Consider the following 26996-nt stretch of genomic DNA (forward strand, 5'->3'; position numbering starts at 1 on the left):
AAGTCTGTGAGTGTCTTTTTCTGTGGGAAATATGTTCATTGGTAGCAATCTTAGGATAACATGTATAAATATTATCATAGGATATTTGTCGTACCCTTTTGAGTTACTTAACCTTATATGATTATTTCTAGGCTCAACTGTAGTCCTGAAAACGGCATTGTTCATTTTTTTCCCGAGGCTACTATTCTATTTGGTACGTATACCACTTCTTCTTTGTCCATTCATCTGTTTATGAACCTTTTTTCTGCTTCCATGTCTTGGCTATTTCAATATTGCTGCAGTGCTCATTTGCCTGCCTGTGTCTTTCCGATTCAGGTGGTCTTAGGTTATAGGCCCAAAAGGTGACCTGCCGCATCATATGGTAGCTCAATTTTTATCTTTTCAAGCAGCTCTATTCAGTTTGCGTTAGTGCTGTTACCACTTTACATCCCACCAGCAGCTAGAAGGTACACAGTTCTCTAAAACCCCTTCAGCATTTATAGTTTGTAGACATTTTGCTGATGGAAACGACTGGTGTGAGCTGAAACCTTTTTGAATTTGAATTTGCATGTGTCTAATAATTTATTCTACTGAGCTTTAGGCATGTCCTTTTTTTTCTTTTCCTTTTTTTTTAAAGAGTGAGTACAACTTCCCTCCTCTTATTGACTTCTTGAAAAATTTCTCATGTGTTGAATATTCTTGCCTATTCCCTACCCCAGGGCATTTTTCAGGGCAGGTGTCATTTAGAGCCCTGCAGTCCATGTGACTATTAAGCAACCATTAGCACTGGGTTTAAAGCTGCTGTTGTGGGAAAGAGCCACAAGGCGGCAGCATTATTATGTTCTCATCTCTTGTTACTAGGGCAACAGAATCTTCCTGGAGGTAGTGTTCCGAGGTTGTAAATTAGAGTGGAATGTGCTGGGACAAGCCCCCAGAAGTTTATGTCTCCTTACTTAGGTTTGTTTTTTATATTAAATTTCTATTTCTTATCGGAGTAAATTTGATTAGAGTGTTTTGATTGTCTGGCTGTACAGAATCTGCTAAAAGACTCCTACATATGTCTGTTCATCTTCGGATTCTGTTACCATGTATGTGATTACAGAATGTATATTTTAAAGGTATTGGTGATTATATAATTCATACAGTTTATCTGTTATATGTTTTTATACACTTAACATACATTAGTATATGTATGTTAACCCCATAGTCCTAATTTACCCATCCTCCCACCTTTCATTTTGGCTAACAATTAGTTTATTTCATAAGTCTGTGAGTGTCTTTTTCTGTGGAAATATGTTCATTGGTAGCAATCTTAGGATAACATGTATAAATGATATCATAGGATATTTGTCATACCCTTTTGACTTACTTAACCTTATATGATTATTTCTAGGCTCAACTCTAGTCCTTAAAACGGCATTGTTCATTTTTTCCCCGAGGCTACTATTGCATTCTGTCCATATACCACTTCTTCTCTGTCCATTCATCTGTTTATGGACATTTTTTTTGCTTCCATGTCTTTGCTATTTCCATATTGCTGCAGTGCACATTTGACTGCCTGTGTCTTTCCGATTCCGGTAGTCTTAGGTTATAAGCCGAAGAGGTGCCCTGCCGCATCATATGGTAGCTCAATTTTTACCTTTTCGAGCAGCTCCATTCAGTTTGCGTTAGTGCTGTTACCACTTTACATCCCAGCAGCAGATAGAAGGTATACATTTCTCTAAAACCCCTTCAGCATTTATAGTTTGTAGACTTTTTGCTGATGGCCATTTGACTGGTGTGAGCTGAAACCTTTTTGGAGGTTGGATACGCATGTGGCGAATAATTCCTTATACTGATCTTTAGGCATATCCTTTTTCTTCTTTTCCTTTTTTTGTTAAAGTGTGAGTACAACTGCCCTCTTCATATTCACTTTTTGAAAAATTTCTCATGTGTTGAATTTTCTTGCGTATTCCCTACCCCAGGGCATTTTTTGAGGGCAGGTGTCATTTAGACCCCTGCAGTCGTTTTGACTACTAAGCAACCCTTAGCACTGGGTTTAAAGCTGCTGTTGTGGGAAACAGCCACAAGGCGGCAGCATTATTACGTTCTCAACTCTTGTTACTATGGCAACAGAGTCTTCCTGGAGGTAGTGTTCCGAGGTTGTAAATTAGAGTGGAATGTGCTGGGACAAGCCTCCAGAAGTTTATGTCTCCTTACTTATGTTTGTTTTTTAAATTTAATTTCTATTTCTTATCGGAGTAAATTTGATTTTAGTGTTTTGATTGCCTGGCTGTACAGAATCTGCTCAATGATTCATACATATGTCTGTTCATCCTCGGGTCCTGTTACCATGTATGCGATTACAAAATGTATATTTTAAAGGTATTGGTGATTATATAATTCATACAGTTTATCTGTTATATGTTTTTATACACTTAACATACATTAGGATATGTATGTTAACCCCATAGTCCTAGTTAACCCATCCTCCCACCTTTCATTTTGGCTAACCATTAGTTTATTTCATAAGTCTGTGAGTGTCTTTTTCTGTGGAAATATGTTCATTGGTAGCTATCTTAGGATAACATATATAAATATTATCATAGGATATTTGTCGTACCCTTTTGAGTTACTTAACCTTATATGATTATTTCTAGGCTCAACTGTAGTCCTGAAAACGGCATTGTTCATTTTTTTCCCGAGGCTACTATTCTATTTGGTACGTATACCACTTCTTCTTTGTCCATTCATCTGTTTATGAACCTTTTTTCTGCTTCCATGTCTTGGCTATTTCAATATTGCTGCAGTGCACATTTGACTGCCTGTGTCTTTCCGATTCTGGTGGTCTTAGGTTATAAGCCCGAGAGGTGCCCTGCCGCATCATATGGTAGCTCAATTTTACCTGTTCAAGCGGCTCCATTCAGTTTGCGTTAGTGCTGTTACCACTTTACATCCCAGCAGCAGATAGAAGGTACACATTTCTCTAAAACCCCTTCAGCATTTATAGTTTGTAGACTTTTTGCTGATGGCCATTTGACTGTTGTGAGCTGAAGCCTTTATGGAGGTTGGATACGCATGTGGTGAATAATTCCTTATACTGATCTTTAGGCATATCCTTTTTCTTCTTTTCCTTTTTTTGTTAAAGTGTGAGTACAACTTCCCTCTTCATATTCACTTTTTGAAAAATTTCTCATGTGTTGAATTTTCTTGCCTATTCCCTACCCAAGGGCACTTTTTGAGGGCAGGTGTCATTTAGACCCCTGCAGTCGTTGTGACTATTAAGCAACCATTAGCACTGGGTTTAAAGCTGCTGTTGTGGGAAACAGCCACAAGGCGGCAGCATTATTACGTTCTCAACTCTTGTTACTAGGGCAACAGAATCTTCCTGGAGGTAGTGTTCTGAGGTTGTAAGTTAGAGTGGAATGTGCTGGGACAAGCCCCCAGAAGTTTATGTCTCCTTACTTATGTTTGTTTTTTAAATTTCATTTCTATTTCTTATCAGCGTAAATTTGATTAGAGTGTTTTGATTGCCTGGCTGTACAGGATCTGCTCAATGATTCATACATATGTCTGTTCATCTTCGGGTCCTGTTACCATGTATGTGATTACAAAATGTATATTTTAAAGGTATTGGTGATTATATAATTCATACAGTTTATCTTTTATATGTTTTTATACACTTAACATACATTAGTATATGTATGTTAACCCCATAGTCCTAATTTACCCATCCTCCCACCTTTCATTTTGCTAACCATTAGTTTATTTCATAAGTCTGTGAGTGTCTTTTTCTGTGGAAATATGTTCATTGGTAGCAATCTTAGGATAACATGTATAAATATTATCATAGGATATTTGTCGTACCCTTTTGAGTTACTTAACCTTATATGATTATTTCTAGGCTCAACTGTAGTCCTGAAAACGGCGTTGTTCATTTTTTTCCCCAGGCTACTATTCTATTTGGTACGTATACTACTTCTTCTTTGTCCATTCATCTGTTTATGAACCTTTTTTCTGCTTCCATGTCTTGGCTATTTCAATATTGCTGCAGTGCTCATTTGCCTGCCTGTGTCTTTCCGATTCAGGTGGTCTTAGGTTATAGGCCCAAAGGGTGACCTGCTGCATCATATGGTAGCTCAATTTTTACCTTTTCAAGAAGCTCCATTCAGTTTGCGTTAGTGCTGTTACCACTTTACATCCCACCAGCAGCTAGAAGGTACACAGTTCTCTAAAACCCCTTCAGCATTTATAGTTTATAGACATTTTGCTGATGGAAATGACTGGTGTGAGCTGAAACCTTTTTGAATTTGAATTTGCTTGTGTCTAATAATTCCTTATACTGAGCTTTAGGCATGTCGTTTTTTTTCTTTTCCTTTTTTTTTAAAGAGTGAGTACAACCTCCCTCCTCTTATTGACTTCTTGAAAAATTTCACATGTGTTGAATTTTCTTGCCTATTCCCTACCCCAGGGCATTTTTTGAGGGCAGGTGTCATTTAGAGCCCTGCAGTCCTTGTGACTATTAAGCAACTATTAGTACTGGGTTTAAAGCTGCTGTTGTGGGAAACAGCCACAAGGCCGCAGCATTATTACGTTCTCAAATCTTGTTAATACGGCAACAGAGTCTTCCTGGAGGTAGTGTTCCGAGGTTGTAAATTAGAGTGGAATGTGCTGGGACAAGCCCCCAGAAGTTTATGTCTCCTTATTATGTTTGTTTTTTAAATTTAATTTCTATTTCTTATCAGAGTAAATTTCATTAGAGTGTTTTCATTGTCTGGCTGTACAGAATCTGCTCAATGATTCATACATATGTCAGTTCATCTTCAGATGCTGTTACAATGTGTTTGTTTACAGAATGTATATTTTGAAGGTATAGGTGATTATATAATTCATATAGTTTATATGTTATATGTTTATATACATTTAACATACATTAGTATATGTATGTTAACCCCATAGTCCTAATTTACCCATCCTCCCACCTTTCATTTTGGCTAACCATTAGTTTATTTGATAAGTCTGTGAGTGTCTTTTTCTGTGGAAATATGTTCATTGGTAGCAATCTTAGGATAACATGTGTGAATGATATCATAGGATAATTGTCATACCCTTTTGACTTACTTAACCTTATATGATTATTTCTAGGCTCAACTGTAGTCCTGAAAACGGCATTGTTCATTTTTTTCCTGAGGCTACTCTTCCATTCTGTCCATATACCTCTTCTTCTTTGTCCATTCATCTGTTTATGGACTTTTTTTTTCCTTCCATGTCTTCGTATTTCAATATTGTTGCAGTGCACATTTGCCTGCATCTGTCTTTACGATTCTGGTGGTCTTAAGTTATAGGCGCAAAAGGTGCCCTGCCGCATCATATGGTAGCTCAATTTTTATCTTTTCAAGCAGCTCCATTCAGTTTGCGTTAGTGCTGTTACCACTTTACATCCCACCAGCAGCTAGAAGGTACAAAGTTCTCTAAAACCCCTTCAGCATTTATAGTTTGTAGACATTTTGCTGATGGAAACGACTGGTGTGAGCTGAAACCTTTTTGAATTTCCATTTGCATGTGTCTAATAATTCCTTATACTGAGGTTTAGGCATGTCCTTTTTTTTCTTTTCCTTTTTTTTTAAAGAGTGAGTACAACTTCCCTCCTCTTATTGACTTCTTGAAAAATTTCTCATGTGTTGAATATTCTTGCCTATTCCCTACCCCAGGGCATTTTTCAGGGCAGGTGTCATTTAGAGCCCTGCAGTCCATGTGACTATTAAGCAACCATTAGCACTGGGTTTAAAGCTGCTGTTGTGGGAAAGAGCCATAAGGCGGCAGCATTATTACGTTCTCATCTCTTGTTACTAGGGCAACAGAATCTTCCTGGAGGTAGTGTTCCGAGGTTGTAAATTAGAGTGGAATGTGCTGGGACAAGCCCCCAGAAGTTTATGTCTCCTTACTTAGGTTTGTTTTTTAAATTTAATTTCTATTTCTTATCGGAGTAAATTTGATTAGAGTGTTTTGATTGTCTGGCTGTACAGAAACTGCTCAATGATTCCTACATATGTCTGTTCATCTTCGGATTCTGTTACCATGTATGTGATTACAGAATGTATATTTTAAAGGTATTGGTGATTATATAATTCATACAGTTTATCTGTTATATGTTTTTATACACTTAACATACATTAGTATATGTATGTTAACCCCATAGTCCTAGTTTACCCATCCTCCCACCTTTCATTTTGTCTAACCATTAGTTTATTTCATAAGTCTGTGAGTGTCTTTTTCTGTGGAAATATGTTCATTGGTAGCTATCTTAGGATAACATGTATAAATGTTATCATAGGATATTTGTCGTACCCTTTTGAGTTACTTAACCTTATATGATTATTTCTAGGCTCAACTGTAGTCCTGAAAACGGCATTGTTCATTTTTTTCCCGAGGCTACTATTCTATTTGGTACGTATACCACTTCTTCTTTGTCCATTCATCTGTTTATGGACATTTTTTTTGCTTCCATGTCTTTGCTATTTCAGTATTGCTGCAGTGCACATTTGACTGCCTGTGTCTTTCCGATTCTGGTAGTCTTAGGTTATAAGCCCATGAGGTACCCTGCTGCATCATATGGTAGCTCAATTTTTACCTTTTCAAGCAGCTCCATTCAGTTTGCGTTAGTGCTGTTACCACTTTACATCCCAGCAGCAGCTAGAAGGTACACAGTTCTCTAAAACCCCTTCAGCATTTATAGTTTATAGACATTTTGCTGATGGAAATGACTGGTGTGAGCTGAAACCTTGTTGAATTTGCATTTGCATGTGTCTAATAATTCCTTATACTGAGCTTTAGGCATGTCCTTTTTTTTCTTTTCCTTTTTTTTTAAAGAGTGAGTACAACTTCCCTCCTCTTATTGACTTCTTGAAAAATTTCTCATGTGTTGAATTTTCTTGCCTATTCCCTACCCCAGGGCATTTTTCAGGGCAGGTGTCATTTAGAGCCCTGCAGTCCTTGTGACTATTAAGCAACCATTAGCACTGGGTTTAATGCTGCTGTTGTGGGAAACAGCCACAAGGCGGCAGCATTATTACGTTCTCATCTCTTGTTACTAGGGCAACAGAATCTTCCTGGAGGTAGTGTTCCGTGGTTGTAAATTAGAGTGGAATGTGCTGGGACGAGCCCCCAGAAGTTTATGTCTCCTTACTTATGTTTGTTTTTTAAATTTAATACTATTTCTTTTTGGAGTAAATTTGATTAGAGTTTTTTGATTGTCTGGCTGTACAGAATCTGCTCAATGATTCCTACATATGTCTGTTCATCTTCGGATTCTGTTACCATGTATGTGAATACAGAATGTATATTTTAAAGGTATTGGTGATTATATAATTCATATAGTTTATCTGTTATATGTTTATATGCATGTAACATACATTAGTATATTTATGTTAATCCCATAGTCCTAATTTACCCATCCTCCCCCCTTTCATTTTGGCTAACCATTAGTTTATTTCATAAGTCTGTGAGTGTCTTTTTCTGTGGAAATATGTTCATTGGTAGCAATCTTAGGATAACATGTACAAATGATATCATAGGATATTTGTCATACCCTTTTGTCTTACTTAACCTTATATTATTATTTCTAGGCTCTACTGTAGTCCTGAAAACCGCATTGTTCATTTTTTTCCCGAGGCTACTATTCCATTCTGTCCATATACCACTTCTTCTCTGTCCATTCATCTGTTTATGGACCTTTTTTTGCTTCCATGTCTTGGCTATTTCAGTATTGCTGCAGTGCACATTTGACTGCCTGTGTCTTTCCGATTCTGGTGGTCTTAGGTTATAAGCCCGAGAGGTGCCCTGCCGCATCATATGGTAGCTCAATTTCTACCTTTTCAAGCGGCTCCATTCAGTTTGCGTTAGTGCTGTTACCACTTTAAATCCCAGCAGCAGATAGAAGGTACACATTTCTCTAAAACACCTTCAGCATTTATAGTTTGTAGACTTTTGCTGATGGCCATTTGACTGTTGTGAGCTGAAACCTTTATGGAGGTTGGATACGCATGTGGCGAATAATTCCTTATACTGATCTTTAGGCATATCCTTTTTCTTCTTTTCCTTTTTTTGTTAAAGTGTGAGTACAACTTCCCTCTTCATATTCACATTTTGAAAAATTTCTCATGTGTTGAATTTTCTTGCCTATTCCCTACCCAAGGGCACTTTTTGAGGGCAGGTGTCATTTAGACCCCTGCAGTCGTTGTGACTATTAAGCAACCATTAGCACTGGGTTTAAAGCTGCTGTTGTGGGAAACAGCCACAAGGCGGCAGCATTATTACTTTCTCAACTCTTGTTACTAGGGCAACAGAATATTCATGGAGGTAGTGTTCTGAGGTTGTAAATTAGAGTGGAATGTGCTGGGACAAGCCCCCAGAAGTTTATGTCTCCTTAATTATGTTTGTTTTTAAATTTCATTTCTATTTCTTATCAGTGTAAATTTGATTAGAGTGTTTTGATTGCCTGGCTGTACAGGATCTGCTCAATGATTCATACATATGTCTGTTCATCTTCGGGTCCTGTTACCATGTATGTGATTACAAAATGTATATTTTAAAGGTATTGGTGATTATATAATTCATACAGTTTATCTGTTATATGTTTTTATACACTTAACATACATTAGTATATGTATGTTAACCCCATAGTCCTAATTTACCCATCCTCCCACCTTTCATTTTGCTAACCATTAGTTTATTTCATAAGTCTGTGAGTGTCTTTTTCTGTGGGAAATATGTTCATTGGTAGCAATCTTAGGATAACATGTATAAATATTATCATAGGATATTTGTCGTACCCTTTTGAGTTACTTAACCTTATATGATTATTTCTAGGCTCAACTGTAGTCCTGAAAACGGCATTGTTCATTTTTTTCCCGAGGCTACTATTCTATTTGGTACGTATACCACTTCTTCTTTGTCCATTCATCTGTTTATGAACCTTTTTTCTGCTTCCATGTCTTGGCTATTTCAATATTGCTGCAGTGCTCATTTGCCTGCCTGTGTCTTTCCGATTCAGGTGGTCTTAGGTTATAGGCCCAAAAGGTGACCTGCCGCATCATATGGTAGCTCAATTTTTATCTTTTCAAGCAGCTCCATTCAGTTTGTGTTAGTGCTGTTACCACTTTACATCCCACCAGCAGCTAGAAGGTACACAGTTCTCTAAAACCCCTTCAGCATTTATAGTTTGTAGACATTTTGCTGATGGAAACGACTGGTGTGAACTGAAACCTTTTTGAATTTGAATTTGCATGTGTCTAATAATTTATTCTACTGAGCTTTAGGCATGTTCTTTTTTTTCTTTTCCTTTTTTTTTAAAGAGTGAGTACAACTTCCCTCCTCTTATTGACTTCTTGAAAAATTTCTCATGTGTTGAATATTCTTGCCTATTCCCTACCACAGGGCATTTTTCAGGGCAGGTGTCATTTAGAGCCCTGCAGTCCATGTGACTATTAAGCAACCATTAGCACTGGGTTTAAAGCTGCTGTTGTGGGAAAGAGCCACAAGGCGGCAGCATTATTATGTTCTCATCTCTTGTTACTAGGGCAACAGAATCTTCCTGGAGGTAGTGTTCCGAGGTTGTAAATTAGAGTGGAATGTGCTGGGACAAGCCCCCAGAAGTTTATGTCTCCTTACTTAGGTTTGTTTTTTATATTAAATTTCTATTTCTTATCGGAGTAAATTTGATTAGAGTGTTTTGATTGTCTGGCTGTACAGAATCTGCTAAAAGACTCCTACATATGTCTGTTCATCTTCGGATTCTGTTACCATGTATGTGATTACAGAATGTATATTTTAAAGGTATTGGTGATTATATAATTCATACAGTTTATCTGTTATATGTTTTTATACACTTAACATACATTAGTATATGTATGTTAACCCCATAGTCCTAATTTACCCATCCTCCCACCTTTCATTTTGGCTAACAATTAGTTTATTTCATAAGTCTGTGAGTGTCTTTTTCTGTGGAAATATGTTCATTGGTAGCAATCTTAGGATAACATGTATAAATGATATCATAGGATATTTGTCATACCCTTTTGACTTACTTAACCTTATATGATTATTTCTAGGCTCAACTCTAGTCCTTAAAACGGCATTGTTCATTTTTTCCCCGAGGCTACTATTGCATTCTGTCCATATACCACTTCTTCTCTGTCCATTCATCTGTTTATGGACATTTTTTTTGCTTCCATGTCTTTGCTATTTCCATATTGCTGCAGTGCACATTTGACTGCCTGTGTCTTTCCGATTCTGGTAGTCTTAGGTTATAAGCCGAAGAGGTGCCCTGCCGCATCATATGGTAGCTCAATTTTTACCTTTTCGAGCAGCTCCATTCAGTTTGCGTTAGTGCTGTTACCACTTTACATCCCAGCAGCAGATAGAAGGTATACATTTCTCTAAAACCCCTTCAGCATTTATAGTTTGTAGACTTTTTGCTGATGGCCATTTGACTGGTGTGAGCTGAAACCTTTTTGGAGGTTGGATACGCATGTGGCGAATAATTCCTTATACTGATCTTTAGGCATATCCTTTTTCTTCTTTTCCTTTTTTTGTTAAAGTGTGAGTACAACTGCCCTCTTCATATTCACTTTTTGAAAAATTTCTCATGTGTTGAATTTTCTTGCGTATTCCCTACCCCAGGGCATTTTTTGAGGGCAGGTGTCATTTAGACCCCTGCAGTCGTTTTGACTACTAAGCAACCCTTAGCACTGGGTTTAAAGCTGCTGTTGTGGGAAACAGCCACAAGGCGGCAGCATTATTACGTTCTCAACTCTTGTTACTATGGCAACAGAGTCTTCCTGGAGGTAGTGTTCCGAGGTTGTAAATTAGAGTGGAATGTGCTGGGACAAGCCTCCAGAAGTTTATGTCTCCTTACTTATGTTTGTTTTTTAAATTTAATTTCTATTTCTTATCGGAGTAAATTTGATTTTAGTGTTTTGATTGCCTGGCTGTACAGAATTTGCTCAATGATTCATACATATGTCTGTTCATCCTCGGGTCCTGTTACCATGTATGCGATTAAAAATGTATATTTTAAAGGTATTGGTGATTATATAATTCATACAGTTTATCTGTTATATGTTTTTATACACTTAACATACATTAGTATATGTATGTTAACCCCATAGTCCTAGTTAACCCATCCTCCCACCTTTCATTTTGGCTAACCATTAGTTTATTTCATAAGTCTGTGAGTGTCTTTTTCTGTGGAAATATGTTCATTGGTAGCTATCTTAGGATAACATATATAAATGTTATCATAGGATATTTGTCGTACCCTTTTGAGTTACTTAACCTTATATGATTATTTCTAGGCTCAACTGTAGTCCTGAAAACGGCATTGTTCATTTTTTTCCCGAGGCTACTATTCTATTTGGTACGTATACCACTTCTTCTTTGTCCATTCATCTGTTTATGAACCTTTTTTCTGCTTCCATGTCTTGGCTATTTCAATATTGCTGCAGTGCACATTTGACTGCCTGTGTCTTTCCGATTCTGGTGGTCTTAGGTTATAAGCCCGAGAGGTGCCCTGCCGCATCATATGGTAGCTCAATTTCTACCTTTTCAAGCGGCTCCATTCAGTTTGCGTTAGTGCTGTTACCACTTTACATCCCAGCAGCAGATAGAAGGTACACATTTCTCTAAAACCCCTTCAGCATTTATAGTTTGTAGACTTTTTGCTGATGGCCATTTGACTGTTGTGAGCTGAAGCCTTTATGGAGGTTGGATACGCATGTGGTGAATAATTCCTTATACTGATCTTTAGGCATATCCTTTTTCTTCTTTTCCTTTTTTTGTTAAAGTGTGAGTACAACTTCCCTCTTCATATTCACTTTTTGAAAAATTTCTCATGTGTTGAATTTTCTTGCCTATTCCCTACCCAAGGGCACTTTTTGAGGGCAGGTGTCATTTAGACCCCTGCAGTCGTTGTGACTATTAAGCAACCATTAGCACTGGGTTTAAAGCTGCTGTTGTGGGAAACAGCCACAAGGCCGCAGCATTATTACGTTCTCAACTCTTGATACTAGGGCAACAGAATCTTCCTGGAGGTAGTGTTCTGAGGTTGTAAGTTAGAGTGGAATGTGCTGGGACAAGCCCCCAGAAGTTTATGTCTCCTTACTTATGTTTGTTTTTTAAATTTCATTTCTATTTCTTATCAGCGTAAATTTGATTAGAGTGTTTTGATTGCCTGGCTGTACAGGATCTGCTCAATGATTCATACATATGTCAGTTCATCTTCAGATGCTGTTACAATGTGTTTGTTTACAGAATGTATATTTTGAAGGTATAGGTGATTATATAATTCATATAGTTTTTATGTTATATGTTTATATACATTTAACATACATTAGTATATGTATGTTAACCCCATAGTCCTAATTTACCCATCCTCCCACCTTTCATTTTGGCTAACCATTAGTTTATTTGATAAGTCTGTGAGTGTCTTTTTCTGTGGAAATATGTTCATTGGTAGCAATCTTAGGATAACATGTGTGAATGATATCATAGGATAATTGTCATACCCTTTTGACTTACTTAACCTTATATGATTATTTCTAGGCTCAACTGTAGTCCTGAAAACGGCATTGTTCATTTTTTTCCTGAGGCTACTCTTCCATTCTGTCCATATACCTCTTCTTCTTTGTCCATTCATCTGTTTATGGACTTTTTTTTTCCTTCCATGTCTTCGTATTTCAATATTGTTGCAGTGCACATTTGCCTGCATCTGTCTTTACGATTCTGGTGGTCTTAAGTTATAGGCGCAAAAGGTGCCCTGCCGCATCATATGGTAGCTCAATTTTTACCTTTTCAAGCAGCTCCATTCAGTTTGTGTTAGTGCTGTTACTACTTTACATCCCACCAGCAGCTAGAAGGTACACAGTTCTCTAACACCCCTTCAGCATTTATAGTTTGTAGACTTTTTGCTGATGGAAATGACTGGTGTGAGGTGAAACCTTTTTGAATTTGAATTTGCATGTGGCTAATAATTCCTTATACTGAGCTTTAGGCATGTCCTTTTTTCTCTTTTCCTTTTTTTAAAGAGTGAGTACAACTTCCCTCCTCTTATTTACTTCTTGAAAAATTTCTCATGTGTTGAATTTTCTTTCCTATTCCCTACCCCAGGGCATTGTTGAGGGCGTGTCTCATTTACAGCCCTGCAGTCCTTGTGACTATATAAGCAACCATTGGCACTGGGTTTAAAGCTGCTCTTGTGGGAAAGAGCCACAAGGCGGCAGCATTATTACGTTCTCATCTCTTGTTACTAGGGCAACAGACTCTTCCTGGAGGTAGTGTTCCAAGGTTGTAAATTAGAGTGGAATGTGGTGGGACAAGCCACAGAAGTTTATGTCTCCTTACTTATGTTTGTTTTTTAAATTTAATTTCTATTTCTTATCGGGGTAAATTTGATTGGAGTGTTTTGATTGTCTGGCTGTACAGAATCTGCTCAATGATTCATGCATATGTCTGTTCATCTTCGGATCCTGTTACCATGTATGTGATTACAAAATGTATATTTTAAAGGTCTTGGTAATTATATAATTCATATAGTTTATCTGTTATATGTTTATATACATTTAACATACGTTAGTATATGTATGTTAACCCCATAGTCCTAATTTACCCATCCTCCCACCTTTCATTTTGGCTAACCATTAGTTTATTTGATAAGTCTGTGAGTGTCTTTTTCTGTGGAAATATGTTCATTGGTAGCAATCTTAGGATAACATGTATAAATGATATCATAGGATATTTGTCATACCCTTTTGACTTACTTAACCTTATATGATTATTTCTAGGCTCCACTGTAGTAGTAAAAACGGCATTGTTCATTTTTTTCGCGAAGCTACTATTCCATATGGTACATTTACCACTTCTTCTTTGTCCATTCATCTGTTTATGGACATTTTCTTTCCTTCCATGTCTTGGCTATTTCAATATTGTTTCAGTGCACATTTGCCTGCATCTGTCTTTCCGATTCTGGTGGTCTTAGGTTATAGGCCCAAAGGTGCCCTGCCGCATCATATGGTAGCTCAATTTTTACCTCTTCAAGCAGCTCGATTCAGTTTGCGTTAGTGCTGTTACCACTTTACATCCCACCAGCAGCTAGAAAGTACACAGTTCTCTAAAACCCCTTCAGCATTTATCGTTTGTAGACTTTTTGCTGATGGTCATGACCGGTGTGAGCTGCACCCTTTTTGACTTTGAATTTGCATGTGGCTAATAATTCCTTATACTGAGCTTTAGGCATGTCCTTTTTTTCTTTTCCTTTTTTTTAAAGAGTGAGTACAACTTCCCTCCTCTGATTGACTTCTTGAAAAAATTCTCATGTGTTGAATTTTCTTGCCTATTCCCTACCCCAGGGCATTTTTGAGGGCGTGTGTCATTTACAGCCCTGCAGTCCTTGTGACTATATAAGAAACCATTAGCACTGGGTTTAAAGCTGCTGTTGTGGGAAACAGCCACAAGGCGGCAGCATTATTACGTTATCAACTCTTGTTACTACAGCAATAGAGTCTTCCTGGAGGTAGTGTTCCAAGGTTGTAAATTAGAGTGGAATGTGCTGGGACAAGCCCCCAGAAGTTTATGTCTCCTTACTTAGGTTTGTTTTTTAAATTTAATTTCTATTTCTTTTTTTTTTTTTTTTTTTAAATTTTATTTCTTTATTTATGGCTGTGTTGGGTCTTCGTTTCTGTGCGAGGGCTTTCTCTAGTTGTGGCAAGTGGGGGCCACTCCTCATCGCGGTGCGCGGGCCTCTCACCATCGCGGCCTCTCTTGTTGCGGAGCACAGGCTCCAGACGCGCAGGCTCAGCAACTGTGGCTCACGGGCCCAGCCGCTCCGCGGCATGTGGGATCTTCCCAGACCAGGGCTCGAACCCGTGTGCGCTGCATTGGCGGGCAGATTCTCAACCACTGCGCCACCAGGGAAGCCCCTAATTTCTATTTCTTATCGGAGTAAATTTGATTAGAGTGTTTTGATTGTCTGGCTGTACAGAAACTGCTCAATGATTCCTACATATGTCTGTTCATCTTCGGGTTCTGTTACCATGTATGTGATTACAGAATGTATATTTTAAAGGTATTGGTGATTATATAATTCATACAGTTTATCTGTTATATGTTTTTATACACTTAACATACATTAGTATATGTATGTTAACCCCATAGTCCTAATTTACCCGTCCTCCCACCTTTCATTTTGGCTAACAATTAGTTTATTTCATAAGTCTGTGAGTGTCTTTTTCTGTGGAAATATGTTCATTGGTAGCAATCTTAGGATAACATGTATAAATGATATCATAGGATAATTGTCATACCCTTTTGAGTTACTTAACCTTATATGATTACTTCTAGGCTCTACTGTAGTCCTGAAAACGGCATTGTTCATTTTTTCCACGAGGCTACTATTCCATTCTGTCCATATACAACTTCTTCTCTGTCCATTCATCTGTTTATGGACATTTTTTTTGCTTCCATGTCTTTGCTATTTCAATATTGCTGCAGTGCACATTTGACTGCCTGTGTCTTTCCGATTCTGGTAGTCTTAGGTTATAAGCCCAAGAGGTGCCCTGCCGCATCATATGGTAGCTCCATTTTTACCTTTTCAAGCAGCTCCATTCAGTTTGCGTTAGTGCTGTTACCACTTTACATCCCACCAGCAGCTAGAAGGTACACAGTTCTCTAAAACCCGTTCAGCATTTATAGTTTATAGACATTTTGCTGATGGAAATGACTGGTGTGAGCTGAAACCTTTTTGAATTTGAATTTGCATGTGTCTAATAATTCCTTATACTGAGCTTTAGGCATGTCCTTTTTTTTCTTTTCCTTTTTTTTTAAAGAGTGAGTACAACTTCCCTCCTCTTATTGACTTCTTGAAAAATTTCTAATGTGTTGAATTTTCTTGCCTATTCCCTACCCCAGGGCATTTTTAAGGGCAGGTGTCATTTAGAGCCCTGCAGTCCTTGTGACTATTAAGCAAACATTAGCATTTGGTTTAAAGCTGCTGTTGTGGGAAAGAGCCACAAGGCAGCAGCATTATTACGTTCTCATCTCTTGTTACTAGGGCAACAGAATCTTCCTGGAGGTAGTGTTCCGGGGTTGTAAATTAGAGTGGAATGTGCTGGGACAAGACCCCAGAAGTTTATGTCTCCTTACTTAGGTTTGTTTTTTAAATTTAATTTCTATTTCTTATCAGAGTAAATTTGATTAGAGTGTTTTGATTGCCTGGCTGTACAGGATCTGCTCAGTGATTCATACATATGTCTGTTCATCTTCGGGTCCTCTTACCATGTATGTGATTACAAAATGTATATTTTAAAGGTATTGGTGATTATATAATTCATACAGTTTATCTGTTACATGTTTTTATACACTTAACATACATTAGTATATGTATGTTAACCCCATAGTCCTAATTTACCCATCCTCCCACCTTTCATTTTGGCTAACCATTAGTTTATTTCATAAGTCTGTGAGTGTCTTTTTCTGTGGAAATATGTTCATTGGTAGCAATCGTAGGATAACATGTATAAATGTTATCATAGGATATTTGTCGTACCCTTTTGAGTTACTTAACCTTATATGATTATTTCTAGGCTCAACTGTAGTCCTGAAAACGGCATTGTTCATTTTTTTTCCCGAGGCTACTATGCTATTTGGTACGTATACCACTTCTTCTTTGTCCATTCATCTGTTTATGAACCCTTTTTCTGCTTCCACGTCTTGGCTATTTCAATATAGCTGCAGTGCACATTTGCCTGCCTGTGTCTTTCCGATTCAGGTGGTCTTAGGTTATAGGCCCAAAAGGTGACCTGCCGCATCATATGGTAGCTCAATTTTTATCTTTTCAAGCAGCTCCATTTAGTTTGCGTTAGTGCTGTTACCACTTTACATCCCACCAGCAGCTAGAAGGTACACAGTTCTCTAAAACCCCTTCAGCATTTATAGTTTGTAGACATTTTGCTGATGGAAATGACTGGTGTGAGCTGAAACCTTTTTGAATTTGAATTTGCATATGTCTAATAATTCCTTATACTGAGCTTTAGGCATGTCCTTTTTTTTCTTTTCCTTTTTTTTAAAGAGTGAGTACAACTTCCCTCCTCTTATTGACTTCTTGAAAAATTTCTCATGTGTTGAATATTCTTGCCTATTCCCTACCCCAGGGCATTTTTCAGGGCAGGTGTCATTTAGAGCCCTGCAGTCCATGTGACTATTAAGCAACCATTAGCACTGGGTTTAAAGCTGCTGTTGTGGGAAAGAGCCACAAGGCGGCAGCATTATTACGTTCTCATCTCTTGTTACTAGGGCAACAGAATCTTCCTGGTGGTAGTGTTCCGAGGTTGTAAATTAGAGTGGAATGTGCTGGGACAAGCCCCCAGAAGTTTATGTCTCCTTACTTAGGTTTGTTTTTTAAATTAAATTTCTATTTCTTATCGGAGTAAATTTGATTAGAGTGTTTTGATTGTCTGGCTGTACAGAAACTGCTCAATGATTCCTACATATGTCTGTTCATCTTCGGATTCTGTTACCATGTATGTTATTACAGAATGTATATTTTAAAGGTATTGGTGATTATATATAATTCATACAGTTTATCTGTTATATGTTTTTATACACTTAACATACATTAGTATATGTATGTTAACCCCATAGTCCTAATTTACCCATCCTCCCACCTTTCATTTTGGCTAACAATTAGTTTATTTCATAAGTCTGTGAGTGTCTTTTTCTGTGGAAATATGTTCATTGGTAGCAATCTTAGGATAACATGTATAAATGATATCATAGGATATTTGTCATACCCTTTTGACTTACTTAACCTTATATGATTATTTCTAGGCTCAACTCTAGTCCTTAAAACGGCATTGTTCATTTTTTCCCCGAGGCTACTATTGCATTCTGTCCATATACCACTTCTTCTCTGTCCATTCATCTGTTTATGGACATTTTTTTTGCTTCCATGTCTTTGCTATTTCCATATTGCTGCAGTGCACATTTGACTGCCTGTGTCTTTCCGATTCTGGTAGTCTTAGGTTATAAGCCGAAGAGGTGCCCTGCCGCATCATATGGTAGCTCAATTTTTACCTTTTCGAGCAGCTCCATTCAGTTTGCGTTAGTGCTGTTACCACTTTACATCCCAGCAGCAGATAGAAGGTATACATTTCTCTAAAACCCCTTCAGCATTTATAGTTTGTAGATTTTTGCTGATGGCCATTTGACTGGTGTGAGCTGAAACCTTTTTGGAGGTTGGATACGCATGTGGCGAATAATTCATTATACTGATCTTTAGGCATATCCTTTTTCTTCTTTTCCTTTTTTTGTTAAAGTGTGAGTACAACTGCCCTCTTCATATTCACTTTTTGAAAAATTTCTCATGTGTTGAATTTTTTTGCGTATTCCCTACCCCAGGGCATTTTTTGAGGGCAGGTGTCATGTAGACCCCTGCAGTCATTTTGACTATTAAGCAACCATTAGCACTGGGTTTAAAGCTGCTGTTGTGGGAAACAGCCACAAGGCGGCAGCATTATTACGTTCTCAACTCTTGTTACTATGGCACCAGAGTCTTCCTGGAGGTAGTGTTCCGAGGTTGTAAATTAGAGTGGAATGTGCTGGGACAAGCCTCCAGAAGTTTATGTCTCCTTACTTAGGTTTGTTTTTTAAATTTAATTTCTATTTCTTATCGTAGTAAATTTGATTTTAGTGTTTTGATTGCCTGGCTGTTCAGAATCTGCTGAATGATTCATACATATGTCTGTTCATTCTCGGGTCCTGTTACCATGTATGTGATTACAAAATGTATATTTTAAAGGTATTGGTGATTATATAATTCATACAGTTTATCTGTTATATGTTTTTATACACTTAACATACATTAGTATATGTATGTTAACCCCATAGTCCTAGTTAACCCATCCTCCCACCTTTCATTTTGCTAACCATTAGTTTATTTCATAAGTCTGTGAGTGTCTTTTTCTGTGGAAATATGTTCATTGGTAGCAATCTTAGGATAACATGTATAAATGTTATCATAGGATATTTGTCGTACCCTTTTGAGTTACTTAACGTTATATGATTATTTCTAGGCTCAACTGTAGTCCTGAAAACGGCATTGTTCATTTTTTTCCCGAGGCTACTATTCCATTCTGTCCGTATACCACTTTTTCTCTGTCCATTCATCTGTTTATGGACATTTTTTTTGCTTCCATGTCTTTGCTATTTCCATATTGCTGCAGTGCACATTTGACTGCCTGTGTCTTTCCGATTCTGGTAGTCTTAGGTTATAAGCCGAAGAGGTGCCCTGCCGCATCATATGGTAGCTCAATTTCTACCTTTTCAAGCAGCTCCATTCAGTTTGCGTTAGTGCTGTTACCACTTTACATCCCACCAGCAGCTAGAAGGTACATAGTTCTCTAAAACCCCTTCAGCATTTATAGTTTATAGACATTTTGCTGATGGAAATGACTGGTGTGAGCTGAAACCTTTTTGAATTTGAATTTGCATATGTCTAATAATTCCTTATACTGAGCTTTAGGCATGTCCTTTTTTTTCTTTTCCTTTTTTTTAAAGAGTGAGTACAACTTCCCTCCTCTTATTGACTTCTTGAAAAATTTCTCATGTGTTGAATTTTCTTGCCTATTCCCTACCCCAGGGCATTTTTCAGGGCAGGTGTCATTTAGAGCCCTGCAGTCCTTGTGACTATTAAGCAACCATTAGCACTGGGTTTAATGCTGCTGTTGTGGGAAACAGCCACAAGGCGGCAGCATTATTACATTCTCATCTCTTGTTACTAGGGCAACAGAATCTTCCTGGAGGTAGTGTTCCGTGGTTGTAAATTAGAGTGGAATGTGCTGGGACGAGCCCCCAGAAGTTTATGTCTCCTTACTTATGTTTGTTTTTTAAATTTAATTCTATTTCTTTTTGGAGTAAATTTGATTAGAGTTTTTTGATTGTCTGGCTGTACAGAATCTGCTCAATGATTCCTACATATGTCTGTTCATCTTCGGATTCTGTTACGATGTATGTGAATACAGAATGTATATTTTAAAGGTATTGGTGATTATATAATTCATATAGTTTATCTGTTATATGTTTATATGCATGTAACATACATTAGTATATTTATGTTAATCCCATAGTCCTAATTTACCCATCCTCCCCCCTTTCATTTTGGCTAACCATTAGTTTATTTCATAAGTCTGTGAGTGTCTTTTTCTGTGGAAATATGTTCATTGGTAGCAATCTTAGGATAACATGTATAAATGATATCATAGGATATTTGTCATACCCTTTTGACTTATTTAACCTTATATTATTATTTCTAGGCTCTACTGTAGTCCTGAAAACGGCATTGTTCATTTTTTTCCCGAGGCTACTATTCCATTCTGTCCATATACCACTTCTTCTCTGTCCATTCATCTGTTTATGGACCTTTTTTTGCTTCCATGTCTTGGCTATTTCAGTATTGCTGCAGTGCACATTTGACTGCCTGTGTCTTTCCGATTCTGGTGGTCTTAGGTTATAAGCCCGAGAGGTGCCCTGCCGCATCATATGGTAGCTCAATTTCTACCTTTTCAAGCGGCTCCATTCAGTTTGCGTTAGTGCTGTTACCACTTTACATCCCAGCAGCAGATAGAAGGTACACATTTCTCTAAAACACCTTCAGCATTTATAGTTTGTAGACTTTTGCTGATGGCCATTTGACTGTTGTGAGCTGAAACCTTTATGGAGGTTGGATACGCATGTGGCGAATAATTCCTTATACTGATCTTTAGGCATATCCTTTTTCTTCTTTTCCTTTTTTTGTTAAAGTGTGAGTACAACTTCCCTCTTCATATTCACTTTTTGAAAAATTTCTCATGTGTTGAATTTTCTTGCCTATTCCCTACCCAAGGGCACTTTTTGAGGGCAGGTGTCATTTAGACCCCTGCAGTCGTTGTGACTATTAAGCAACCATTAGCACTGGGTTTAAAGCTGCGGTTGTGGGAAACAGCCACAAGGCGTCAGCATTATTACGTTCTCAACTCTTGTTACTAGGGCAACAGAATATTCCTGGAGGTAGTGTTCTGAGGTTGTAAATTAGAGTGGAATATGCTGGGACAAGCCCCCAGAAGTTTATGTCTCCTTAATTATGTTTGTTTTTAAATTTCATTTCTATTTCTTATCAGTGTAAATTTGATTAGAGTGTTTTGATTGCCTGGCTGTACAGGATCTGCTAAATGATTCATACATATGTCTGTTCATCTTCGGGTCCTGTTACCATGTATGTGATTACAAAATGTATATTTTAAAGGTATTGGTGATTATATAATTCATACAGTTTATCTGTTATATGTTTTTATACACTTAACATACATTAGTATATGTATGTTAACCCCATAGTCCTAATTTACCCATCCTCCCACCTTTCATTTTGCTAACCATTAGTTTATTTCATAAGTCTGTGAGTGTCTTTTTCTGTGGAAATATGTTCATTGGTAGCAATCTTAGGATAACATGTATAAATATTATCATAGGATATTTGTCGTACCCTTTTGAGTTACTTAACCTTATATGATTATTTCTAGGCTCAACTGTAGTCCTGAAAACGGCATTGTTCATTTTTTTCCCGAGGCTACTATTCTATTTGGTACGTATACCACTTCTTCTTTGTCCATTCATCTGTTTATGAACCTTTTTCTGCTTCCATGTCTTGGCTATTTCAATATTGCTGCAGTGCTCATTTGCCTGCCTGTGTCTTTCCGATTCAGGTGGTCTTAGGTTATGGGCCCAAAAGGTGACCTGCCGCATCATATGGTAGCTCAATTTTTATCTTTTCAAGCAGCTCCATTCAGTTTGTGTTAGTGCTGTTACCACTTTACATCCCACCAGCAGCTAGAAGGTACACAGTTCTCTAAAACCCCTTCAGCATTTATAGTTTGTAGACATTTTGCTGATGGAAACGACTGGTGTGAACTGAAACCTTTTTGAAATTGAATTTGCATGTGTCTAATAATTCATTCTACTGAGCTTTAGGCATGTCCTTTTTTTTCTTTTCCTTTTTTTTTAAAGAGTGAGTACAACTTCCCTCCTCTTATTGACTTCTTGAAAAATTTCTCATGTGTTGAATATTCTTGCCTATTCCCTACCCCAGGGCATTTTTCAGGGCAGGTGTCATTTAGAGCCCTGCAGTCCATGTGACTATTAAGCAACCATTAGCACTGGGTTTAAATCTGCTGTTGTGGGAAAGAGCCACAAGGCGGCAGCATTATTACGTTCTCATCTCTTGTTACTAGGGCAACAGAATCTTCCTGGAGGTAGTGTTCCGAGGTTGTAAATTAGAGTGGAATGTGCTGGGACAAGCCCCCAGAAGTTTATGTCTCCTTACTTAGGTTTGTTTTTTATATTAAATTTCTATTTCTTATCGGAGTAAATTTGATTAGAGTGTTTTGATTGTCTGGCTGTACAGAAACTGCTCAATGATTCCTACATATGTCTGTTCATCTTCGGATTCTGTTACCATGTATGTGATTACAGAATGTATATTTTAAAGGTATTGGTGATTATATAATTCATACAGTTTATCTGTTATATGTTTTTATACACTTAACATACATTAGTATATGTATGTTAACCCCATAGTCCTAGTTTACCCATCCTCCCACCTTTCATTTTGTCTAACCATTAGTTTATTTCATAAGTCTGTGAGTGTCTTTTTCTGTGGAAATATGTTCATTGGTAGCTATCTTAGGATAACATGTATAAATGTTATCATAGGATATTTGTCGTACCCTTTTGAGTTACTTAACCTTATATGATTATTTCTAGGCTCAACTGTAGTCCTGAAAACGGCATTGTTCATTTTTTTCCCGAGGCTACTATTCTATTTGGTACGTATACCACTTCTTCTTTGTCCATTCATCTGTTTATGGAGATTTTTTTTGCTTCCATGTCTTTGCTATTTCCATATTGCTGCAGTGCACATTTGACTGCCTGTGTCTTTCCGATTCTGGTAGTCTTAGGTTATAAGCCGAAGAGGTGCCCTGCCGCATCATATGGTAGCTCAATTTTTACCTTTTCAAGCAGCTCCATTCAGTTTGCATTAGTGCTGTTATCACTTTTCATCCCAGCAGCAGATAGAAGGTATACATTTCTCTAAAACCCCTTCAGCATTTATAGTTTGTAGACTTTTTGCTGATGGCCATTTGACTGGTGTGAGTTGAAAACTTTGTGGAGGTTGGATACGCATGTGGCGAATAATTCCTTATACTGATCTTTAGGCATATCCTTTTTCTTCTTTTCCTTTTTTTGTTAAAGTGTGAGTACAACTTCCCTCTTCATATTCACTTTTTGAAAAATTTCTCATGTGTTGAATTTTCTTGCGTATTCCCTACCCCAGGGCATTTTTTGAGGGCAGGTGTCATTTAGACCCCTGCAGTCGTTTTGACTATTAAGCAACCATTAGCACTGGGTTTAAAGCTGCTGTTGTGGGAAACAGCCACAAGGCGGCAGCATTATTACGTTCTCAACTCTTGTTACTATGGCAACAGAGTCTTCCTGGAGGTAGTGTTCCGAGGTTGTAAATTAGAGTGGAATGTGCTGGGACAAGCCTCCAGAAGTTTATGTCTCCTTACTTATGTTTGTTTTTTAAATTTAATTTCTATTTCTTATCGGAGTAAATTTGATTTTAGTGTTTTGATTGCCTGGCTGTACAGAATCTGCTCAATGATTCATACATATGTCTGTTCATCCTCGGGTCCTGTTACCATGTATGTGATTACAAAATGTATATTTTAAAGGTATTGGTGATTATATAATTCATACAGTTTATCTGTTATATGTTTTTATACACTTAACATACATTAGTATATGTATGTTAACCCCATAGTCCTAGTTAACCCATCCTCCCACCTTTCATTTTGGCTAACCATTAGTTTATTTCATAAGTCTGTGAGTGTCTTTTTCTGTGGAAATATGTTCATTGGTAGCAATCTTAGGATAACATGTATAAATGATATCATAGGATATTTGTCGTACCCTTTTGAGTTACTTAACGTTATATGATTATTTCTAGGCTCAACTGTAGTCCTGAAAACGGCATTGTTCATTTTTTTCCCGAGGCTACTATTCTATTTGGTACGTATACCACTTCTTCTTTGTCCATTCATCTGTTTATGAACCTTTTTTCTGCTTCCATGTCTTGGCTATTTCAATATTGCTGCAGTGCTCATTTGCCTGCCTGTGTCTTTCCGATTCAGGTGGTCTTAGGTTATAGGCCCAAAAGGTGACCTGCCGCATCATATGGTACCTCAATTTTTATCTTTTCAAGCAGCTCCATTCAGTTTGTGTTAGTGCTGTTACCACTTTACATCCCACCAGCAGCTAGAAGGTACACAGTTCTCTAAAACCCCTTCAGCATTTATAGTTTGTAGACATTTTGCTGATGGAAACGATTGGTGTGAGCTGAAACCTTTTTCCATTTGAATTTGCATGTGTCTAATAATTCATTCTACTGAGCTTTAGGCATGTCCTTTTTTTTCTTTTCCTTTTTTTTTAAAGAGTGAGTACAACTTCCCTCCTCTTATTGATTTCTTGAAAAATTTCTCATGTGTTGAATATTCTTGCCTATTCCTTACCCCAGGGCATTTTTCAGGGCAGGTGTCATTTAGAGCCCTGCAGTCCATGTGATTATTAAGCAACCATTAGCACTGGGTTTAAAGCTGCTGTTGTGGGAAAGAGCCACAAGGCGGCAGCATTATTACGTTCTCATCTCTTGTTAATAGGGCAACAGAATCTTCCTGGAGGTAGTGTTCTGAGGTTGTAAATTAGAGTGGAATGTCCTGGGACAAGCCCCCAGAAATTTATGTCTCCTTACTTAGGTTTGTTTTTTAAATTTAATTTCTATTTCTTATCGGAGTAAATTTGATTAGAGTGTTTTGATTGTCTGGCTGTACAGAAACTGCTCAATGATTCCTACATATGTCTGTTCATCTTCGGATTCTGTTACCATGTATGTGATTACAGAATGTATATTTTAAAGGTATTGGTGATTATATAATTCATACAGTTTATCTGTTATATGTTTTTATACACTTAACATACATTAGTATATGTATGTTAACCCCATAGTCCTAATTTACCCGTCCTCCCACCTTTCATTTTGGCTAACAATTAGTTTATTTCATAAGTCTGTGAGTGTCTTTTTCTGTGGAAATATGTTCATTGGTAGCAATCTTAGGATAACATGTATAAATGATATCATAGGATAATTGTCATACCCTTTTGACTTACTTAACCTTATATGATTATTTCTAGGCTCTACTGTAGTCCTGAAAACGGCATTGTTCATTTTTTCCCCGAGGCTACTATTCCATTCTGTCCATATACCACTTCTTCTCTGTCCATTCATCTGTTTATGGACATTTTTTTTGCTTCCATGTCTTTGCTATTTCAATATTGCTGCAGTGCACATTTGACTGCCTGTGTCTTTCCGATTCTGGTGGTCTTAGGTTATAAGCCCGAGAGGTGCCCTGCCGCATCATATGGTAGCTCAATTTCTACCTTTTCAAGCGGCTCCATTCAGTTTGCGTTAGTGCTGTTACCACTTTACATCCCAGCAGCAGATAGAAGGTACACATTTCTCTAAAACACCTTCAGCATTTATAGTTTGTAGACTTTTGCTGATGGCCATTTGACTGTTGTGAGCTGAAACCTTTATGGAGGTTGGATACGCATGTGGCGAATAATTCCTTATACTGATCTTTAGGCATATCCTTTTTCTTCTTTTCCTTTTTGTGTTAAAGTGTGAGTACAACTTCCCTCTTCATATTCACTTTTTGAAAAATTTCTCATGTGTTGAATTTTCTTGCCTATTCCCTACCCAAGGGCACTTTTTGAGGGCAGGTGTCATTTAGACCCCTGCAGTCGTTGTGACTATTAAGCAACCATTAGCACTGGGTTTAAAGCTGCTGTTGTGGGAAACAGCCACAAGGCGGCAGCATTATTACGTTCTCAACTCTTGTTACTAGGGCAACAGAATCTTCCTGGAGGTAGTGTTCTGAGGTTGTAAATTAGAGTGGAATGTGCTGGGACAAGCCCCCAGAAGTTTATGTCTCCTTACTTATGTTTGTTTTTTAAATTTCATTTCTATTTCTTATCAGCGTAAATTTGATTAGAGTGTTTTGATTGCCTGGCTGTACAGGATCTGCTCAATGATTCATACATATGTCTGTTCATCTTCGGGTCCTGTTACCATGTATGTGATTACAAAATGTATATTTTAAAGGTATTGGTGATTATATAATTCATACAGTTTATCTGTTATATGTTGTTATACACTTAACATACATTAGTATATGTATGTTAACCCCATAGTCCTAATTTACCCATCCTCCCACCTTTCATTTTGCTAACCATTAGTTTATTTCATAAGTCTGTGAGTGTCTTTTTCTGTGGAAATATGTTCATTGGTAGCAATCTTAGGATAACATGTATAAATATTATCATAGGATATTTGTCGTACCCTTTTGAGTTAGTTAACCTTATATGATTATTTCTAGGCTCAACTGTAGTCCTGAAAACGGCGTTGTTCATTTTTTTCCCCAGGCTACTATTCTATTTGGTACGTATACTACTTCTTCTTTGTCCATTCATCTGTTTATGAACCTTTTTTCTGCTTCCATGTCTTGGCTATTTCAATATTGCTGCAGTGCTCATTTGCCTGCCTGTGTCTTTCCGATTCAGGTGGTCTTAGGTTATAGGCCCAAAGGGTGACCTGCTGCATCATATGGTAGCTCAATTTTTACCTTGTCAAGAAGCTCCATTCAGTTTGCGTTAGTGCTGTTACCACTTTACATCCCACCAGCAGCTAGAAGGTACACAGTTCTCTAAAACCCCTTCAGCATTTATAGTTTATAGACATATTGCTGATGGAAATGACTGGTGTGAGCTGAAACCTTTTTGAATTTGAATTTGCATGTGTCTAATAATTCCTTATACTGAGCTTTAGGCATGTCCTTTTTTTT

The 26996-nt window shown here is 37.5% G+C and overlaps 1 long non-coding RNA gene across 1 annotated transcript in view; it reads left to right on the top strand.

Annotated features, from left to right (window-relative positions):
- The first annotated feature begins 4351 nt into the window (after positions 1-4351).
- Positions 4352-26996, top strand: part of LOC309634206 — a 195012-nt gene continuing 172367 nt past the window's right edge. Inside the window, exon 1 of the long non-coding RNA XR_014247904.1 lies at positions 4352-4447. This is a non-coding gene — a long non-coding RNA (uncharacterized lncRNA). The remainder of the gene's footprint in view (positions 4448-26996) is intronic.

Source organism: Balaenoptera borealis (assembly GCF_965194805.1).
Source record: "Balaenoptera borealis genome assembly, chromosome: 1".
Taxonomy (NCBI): domain Eukaryota; kingdom Metazoa; phylum Chordata; class Mammalia; order Artiodactyla; family Balaenopteridae; genus Balaenoptera; species Balaenoptera borealis.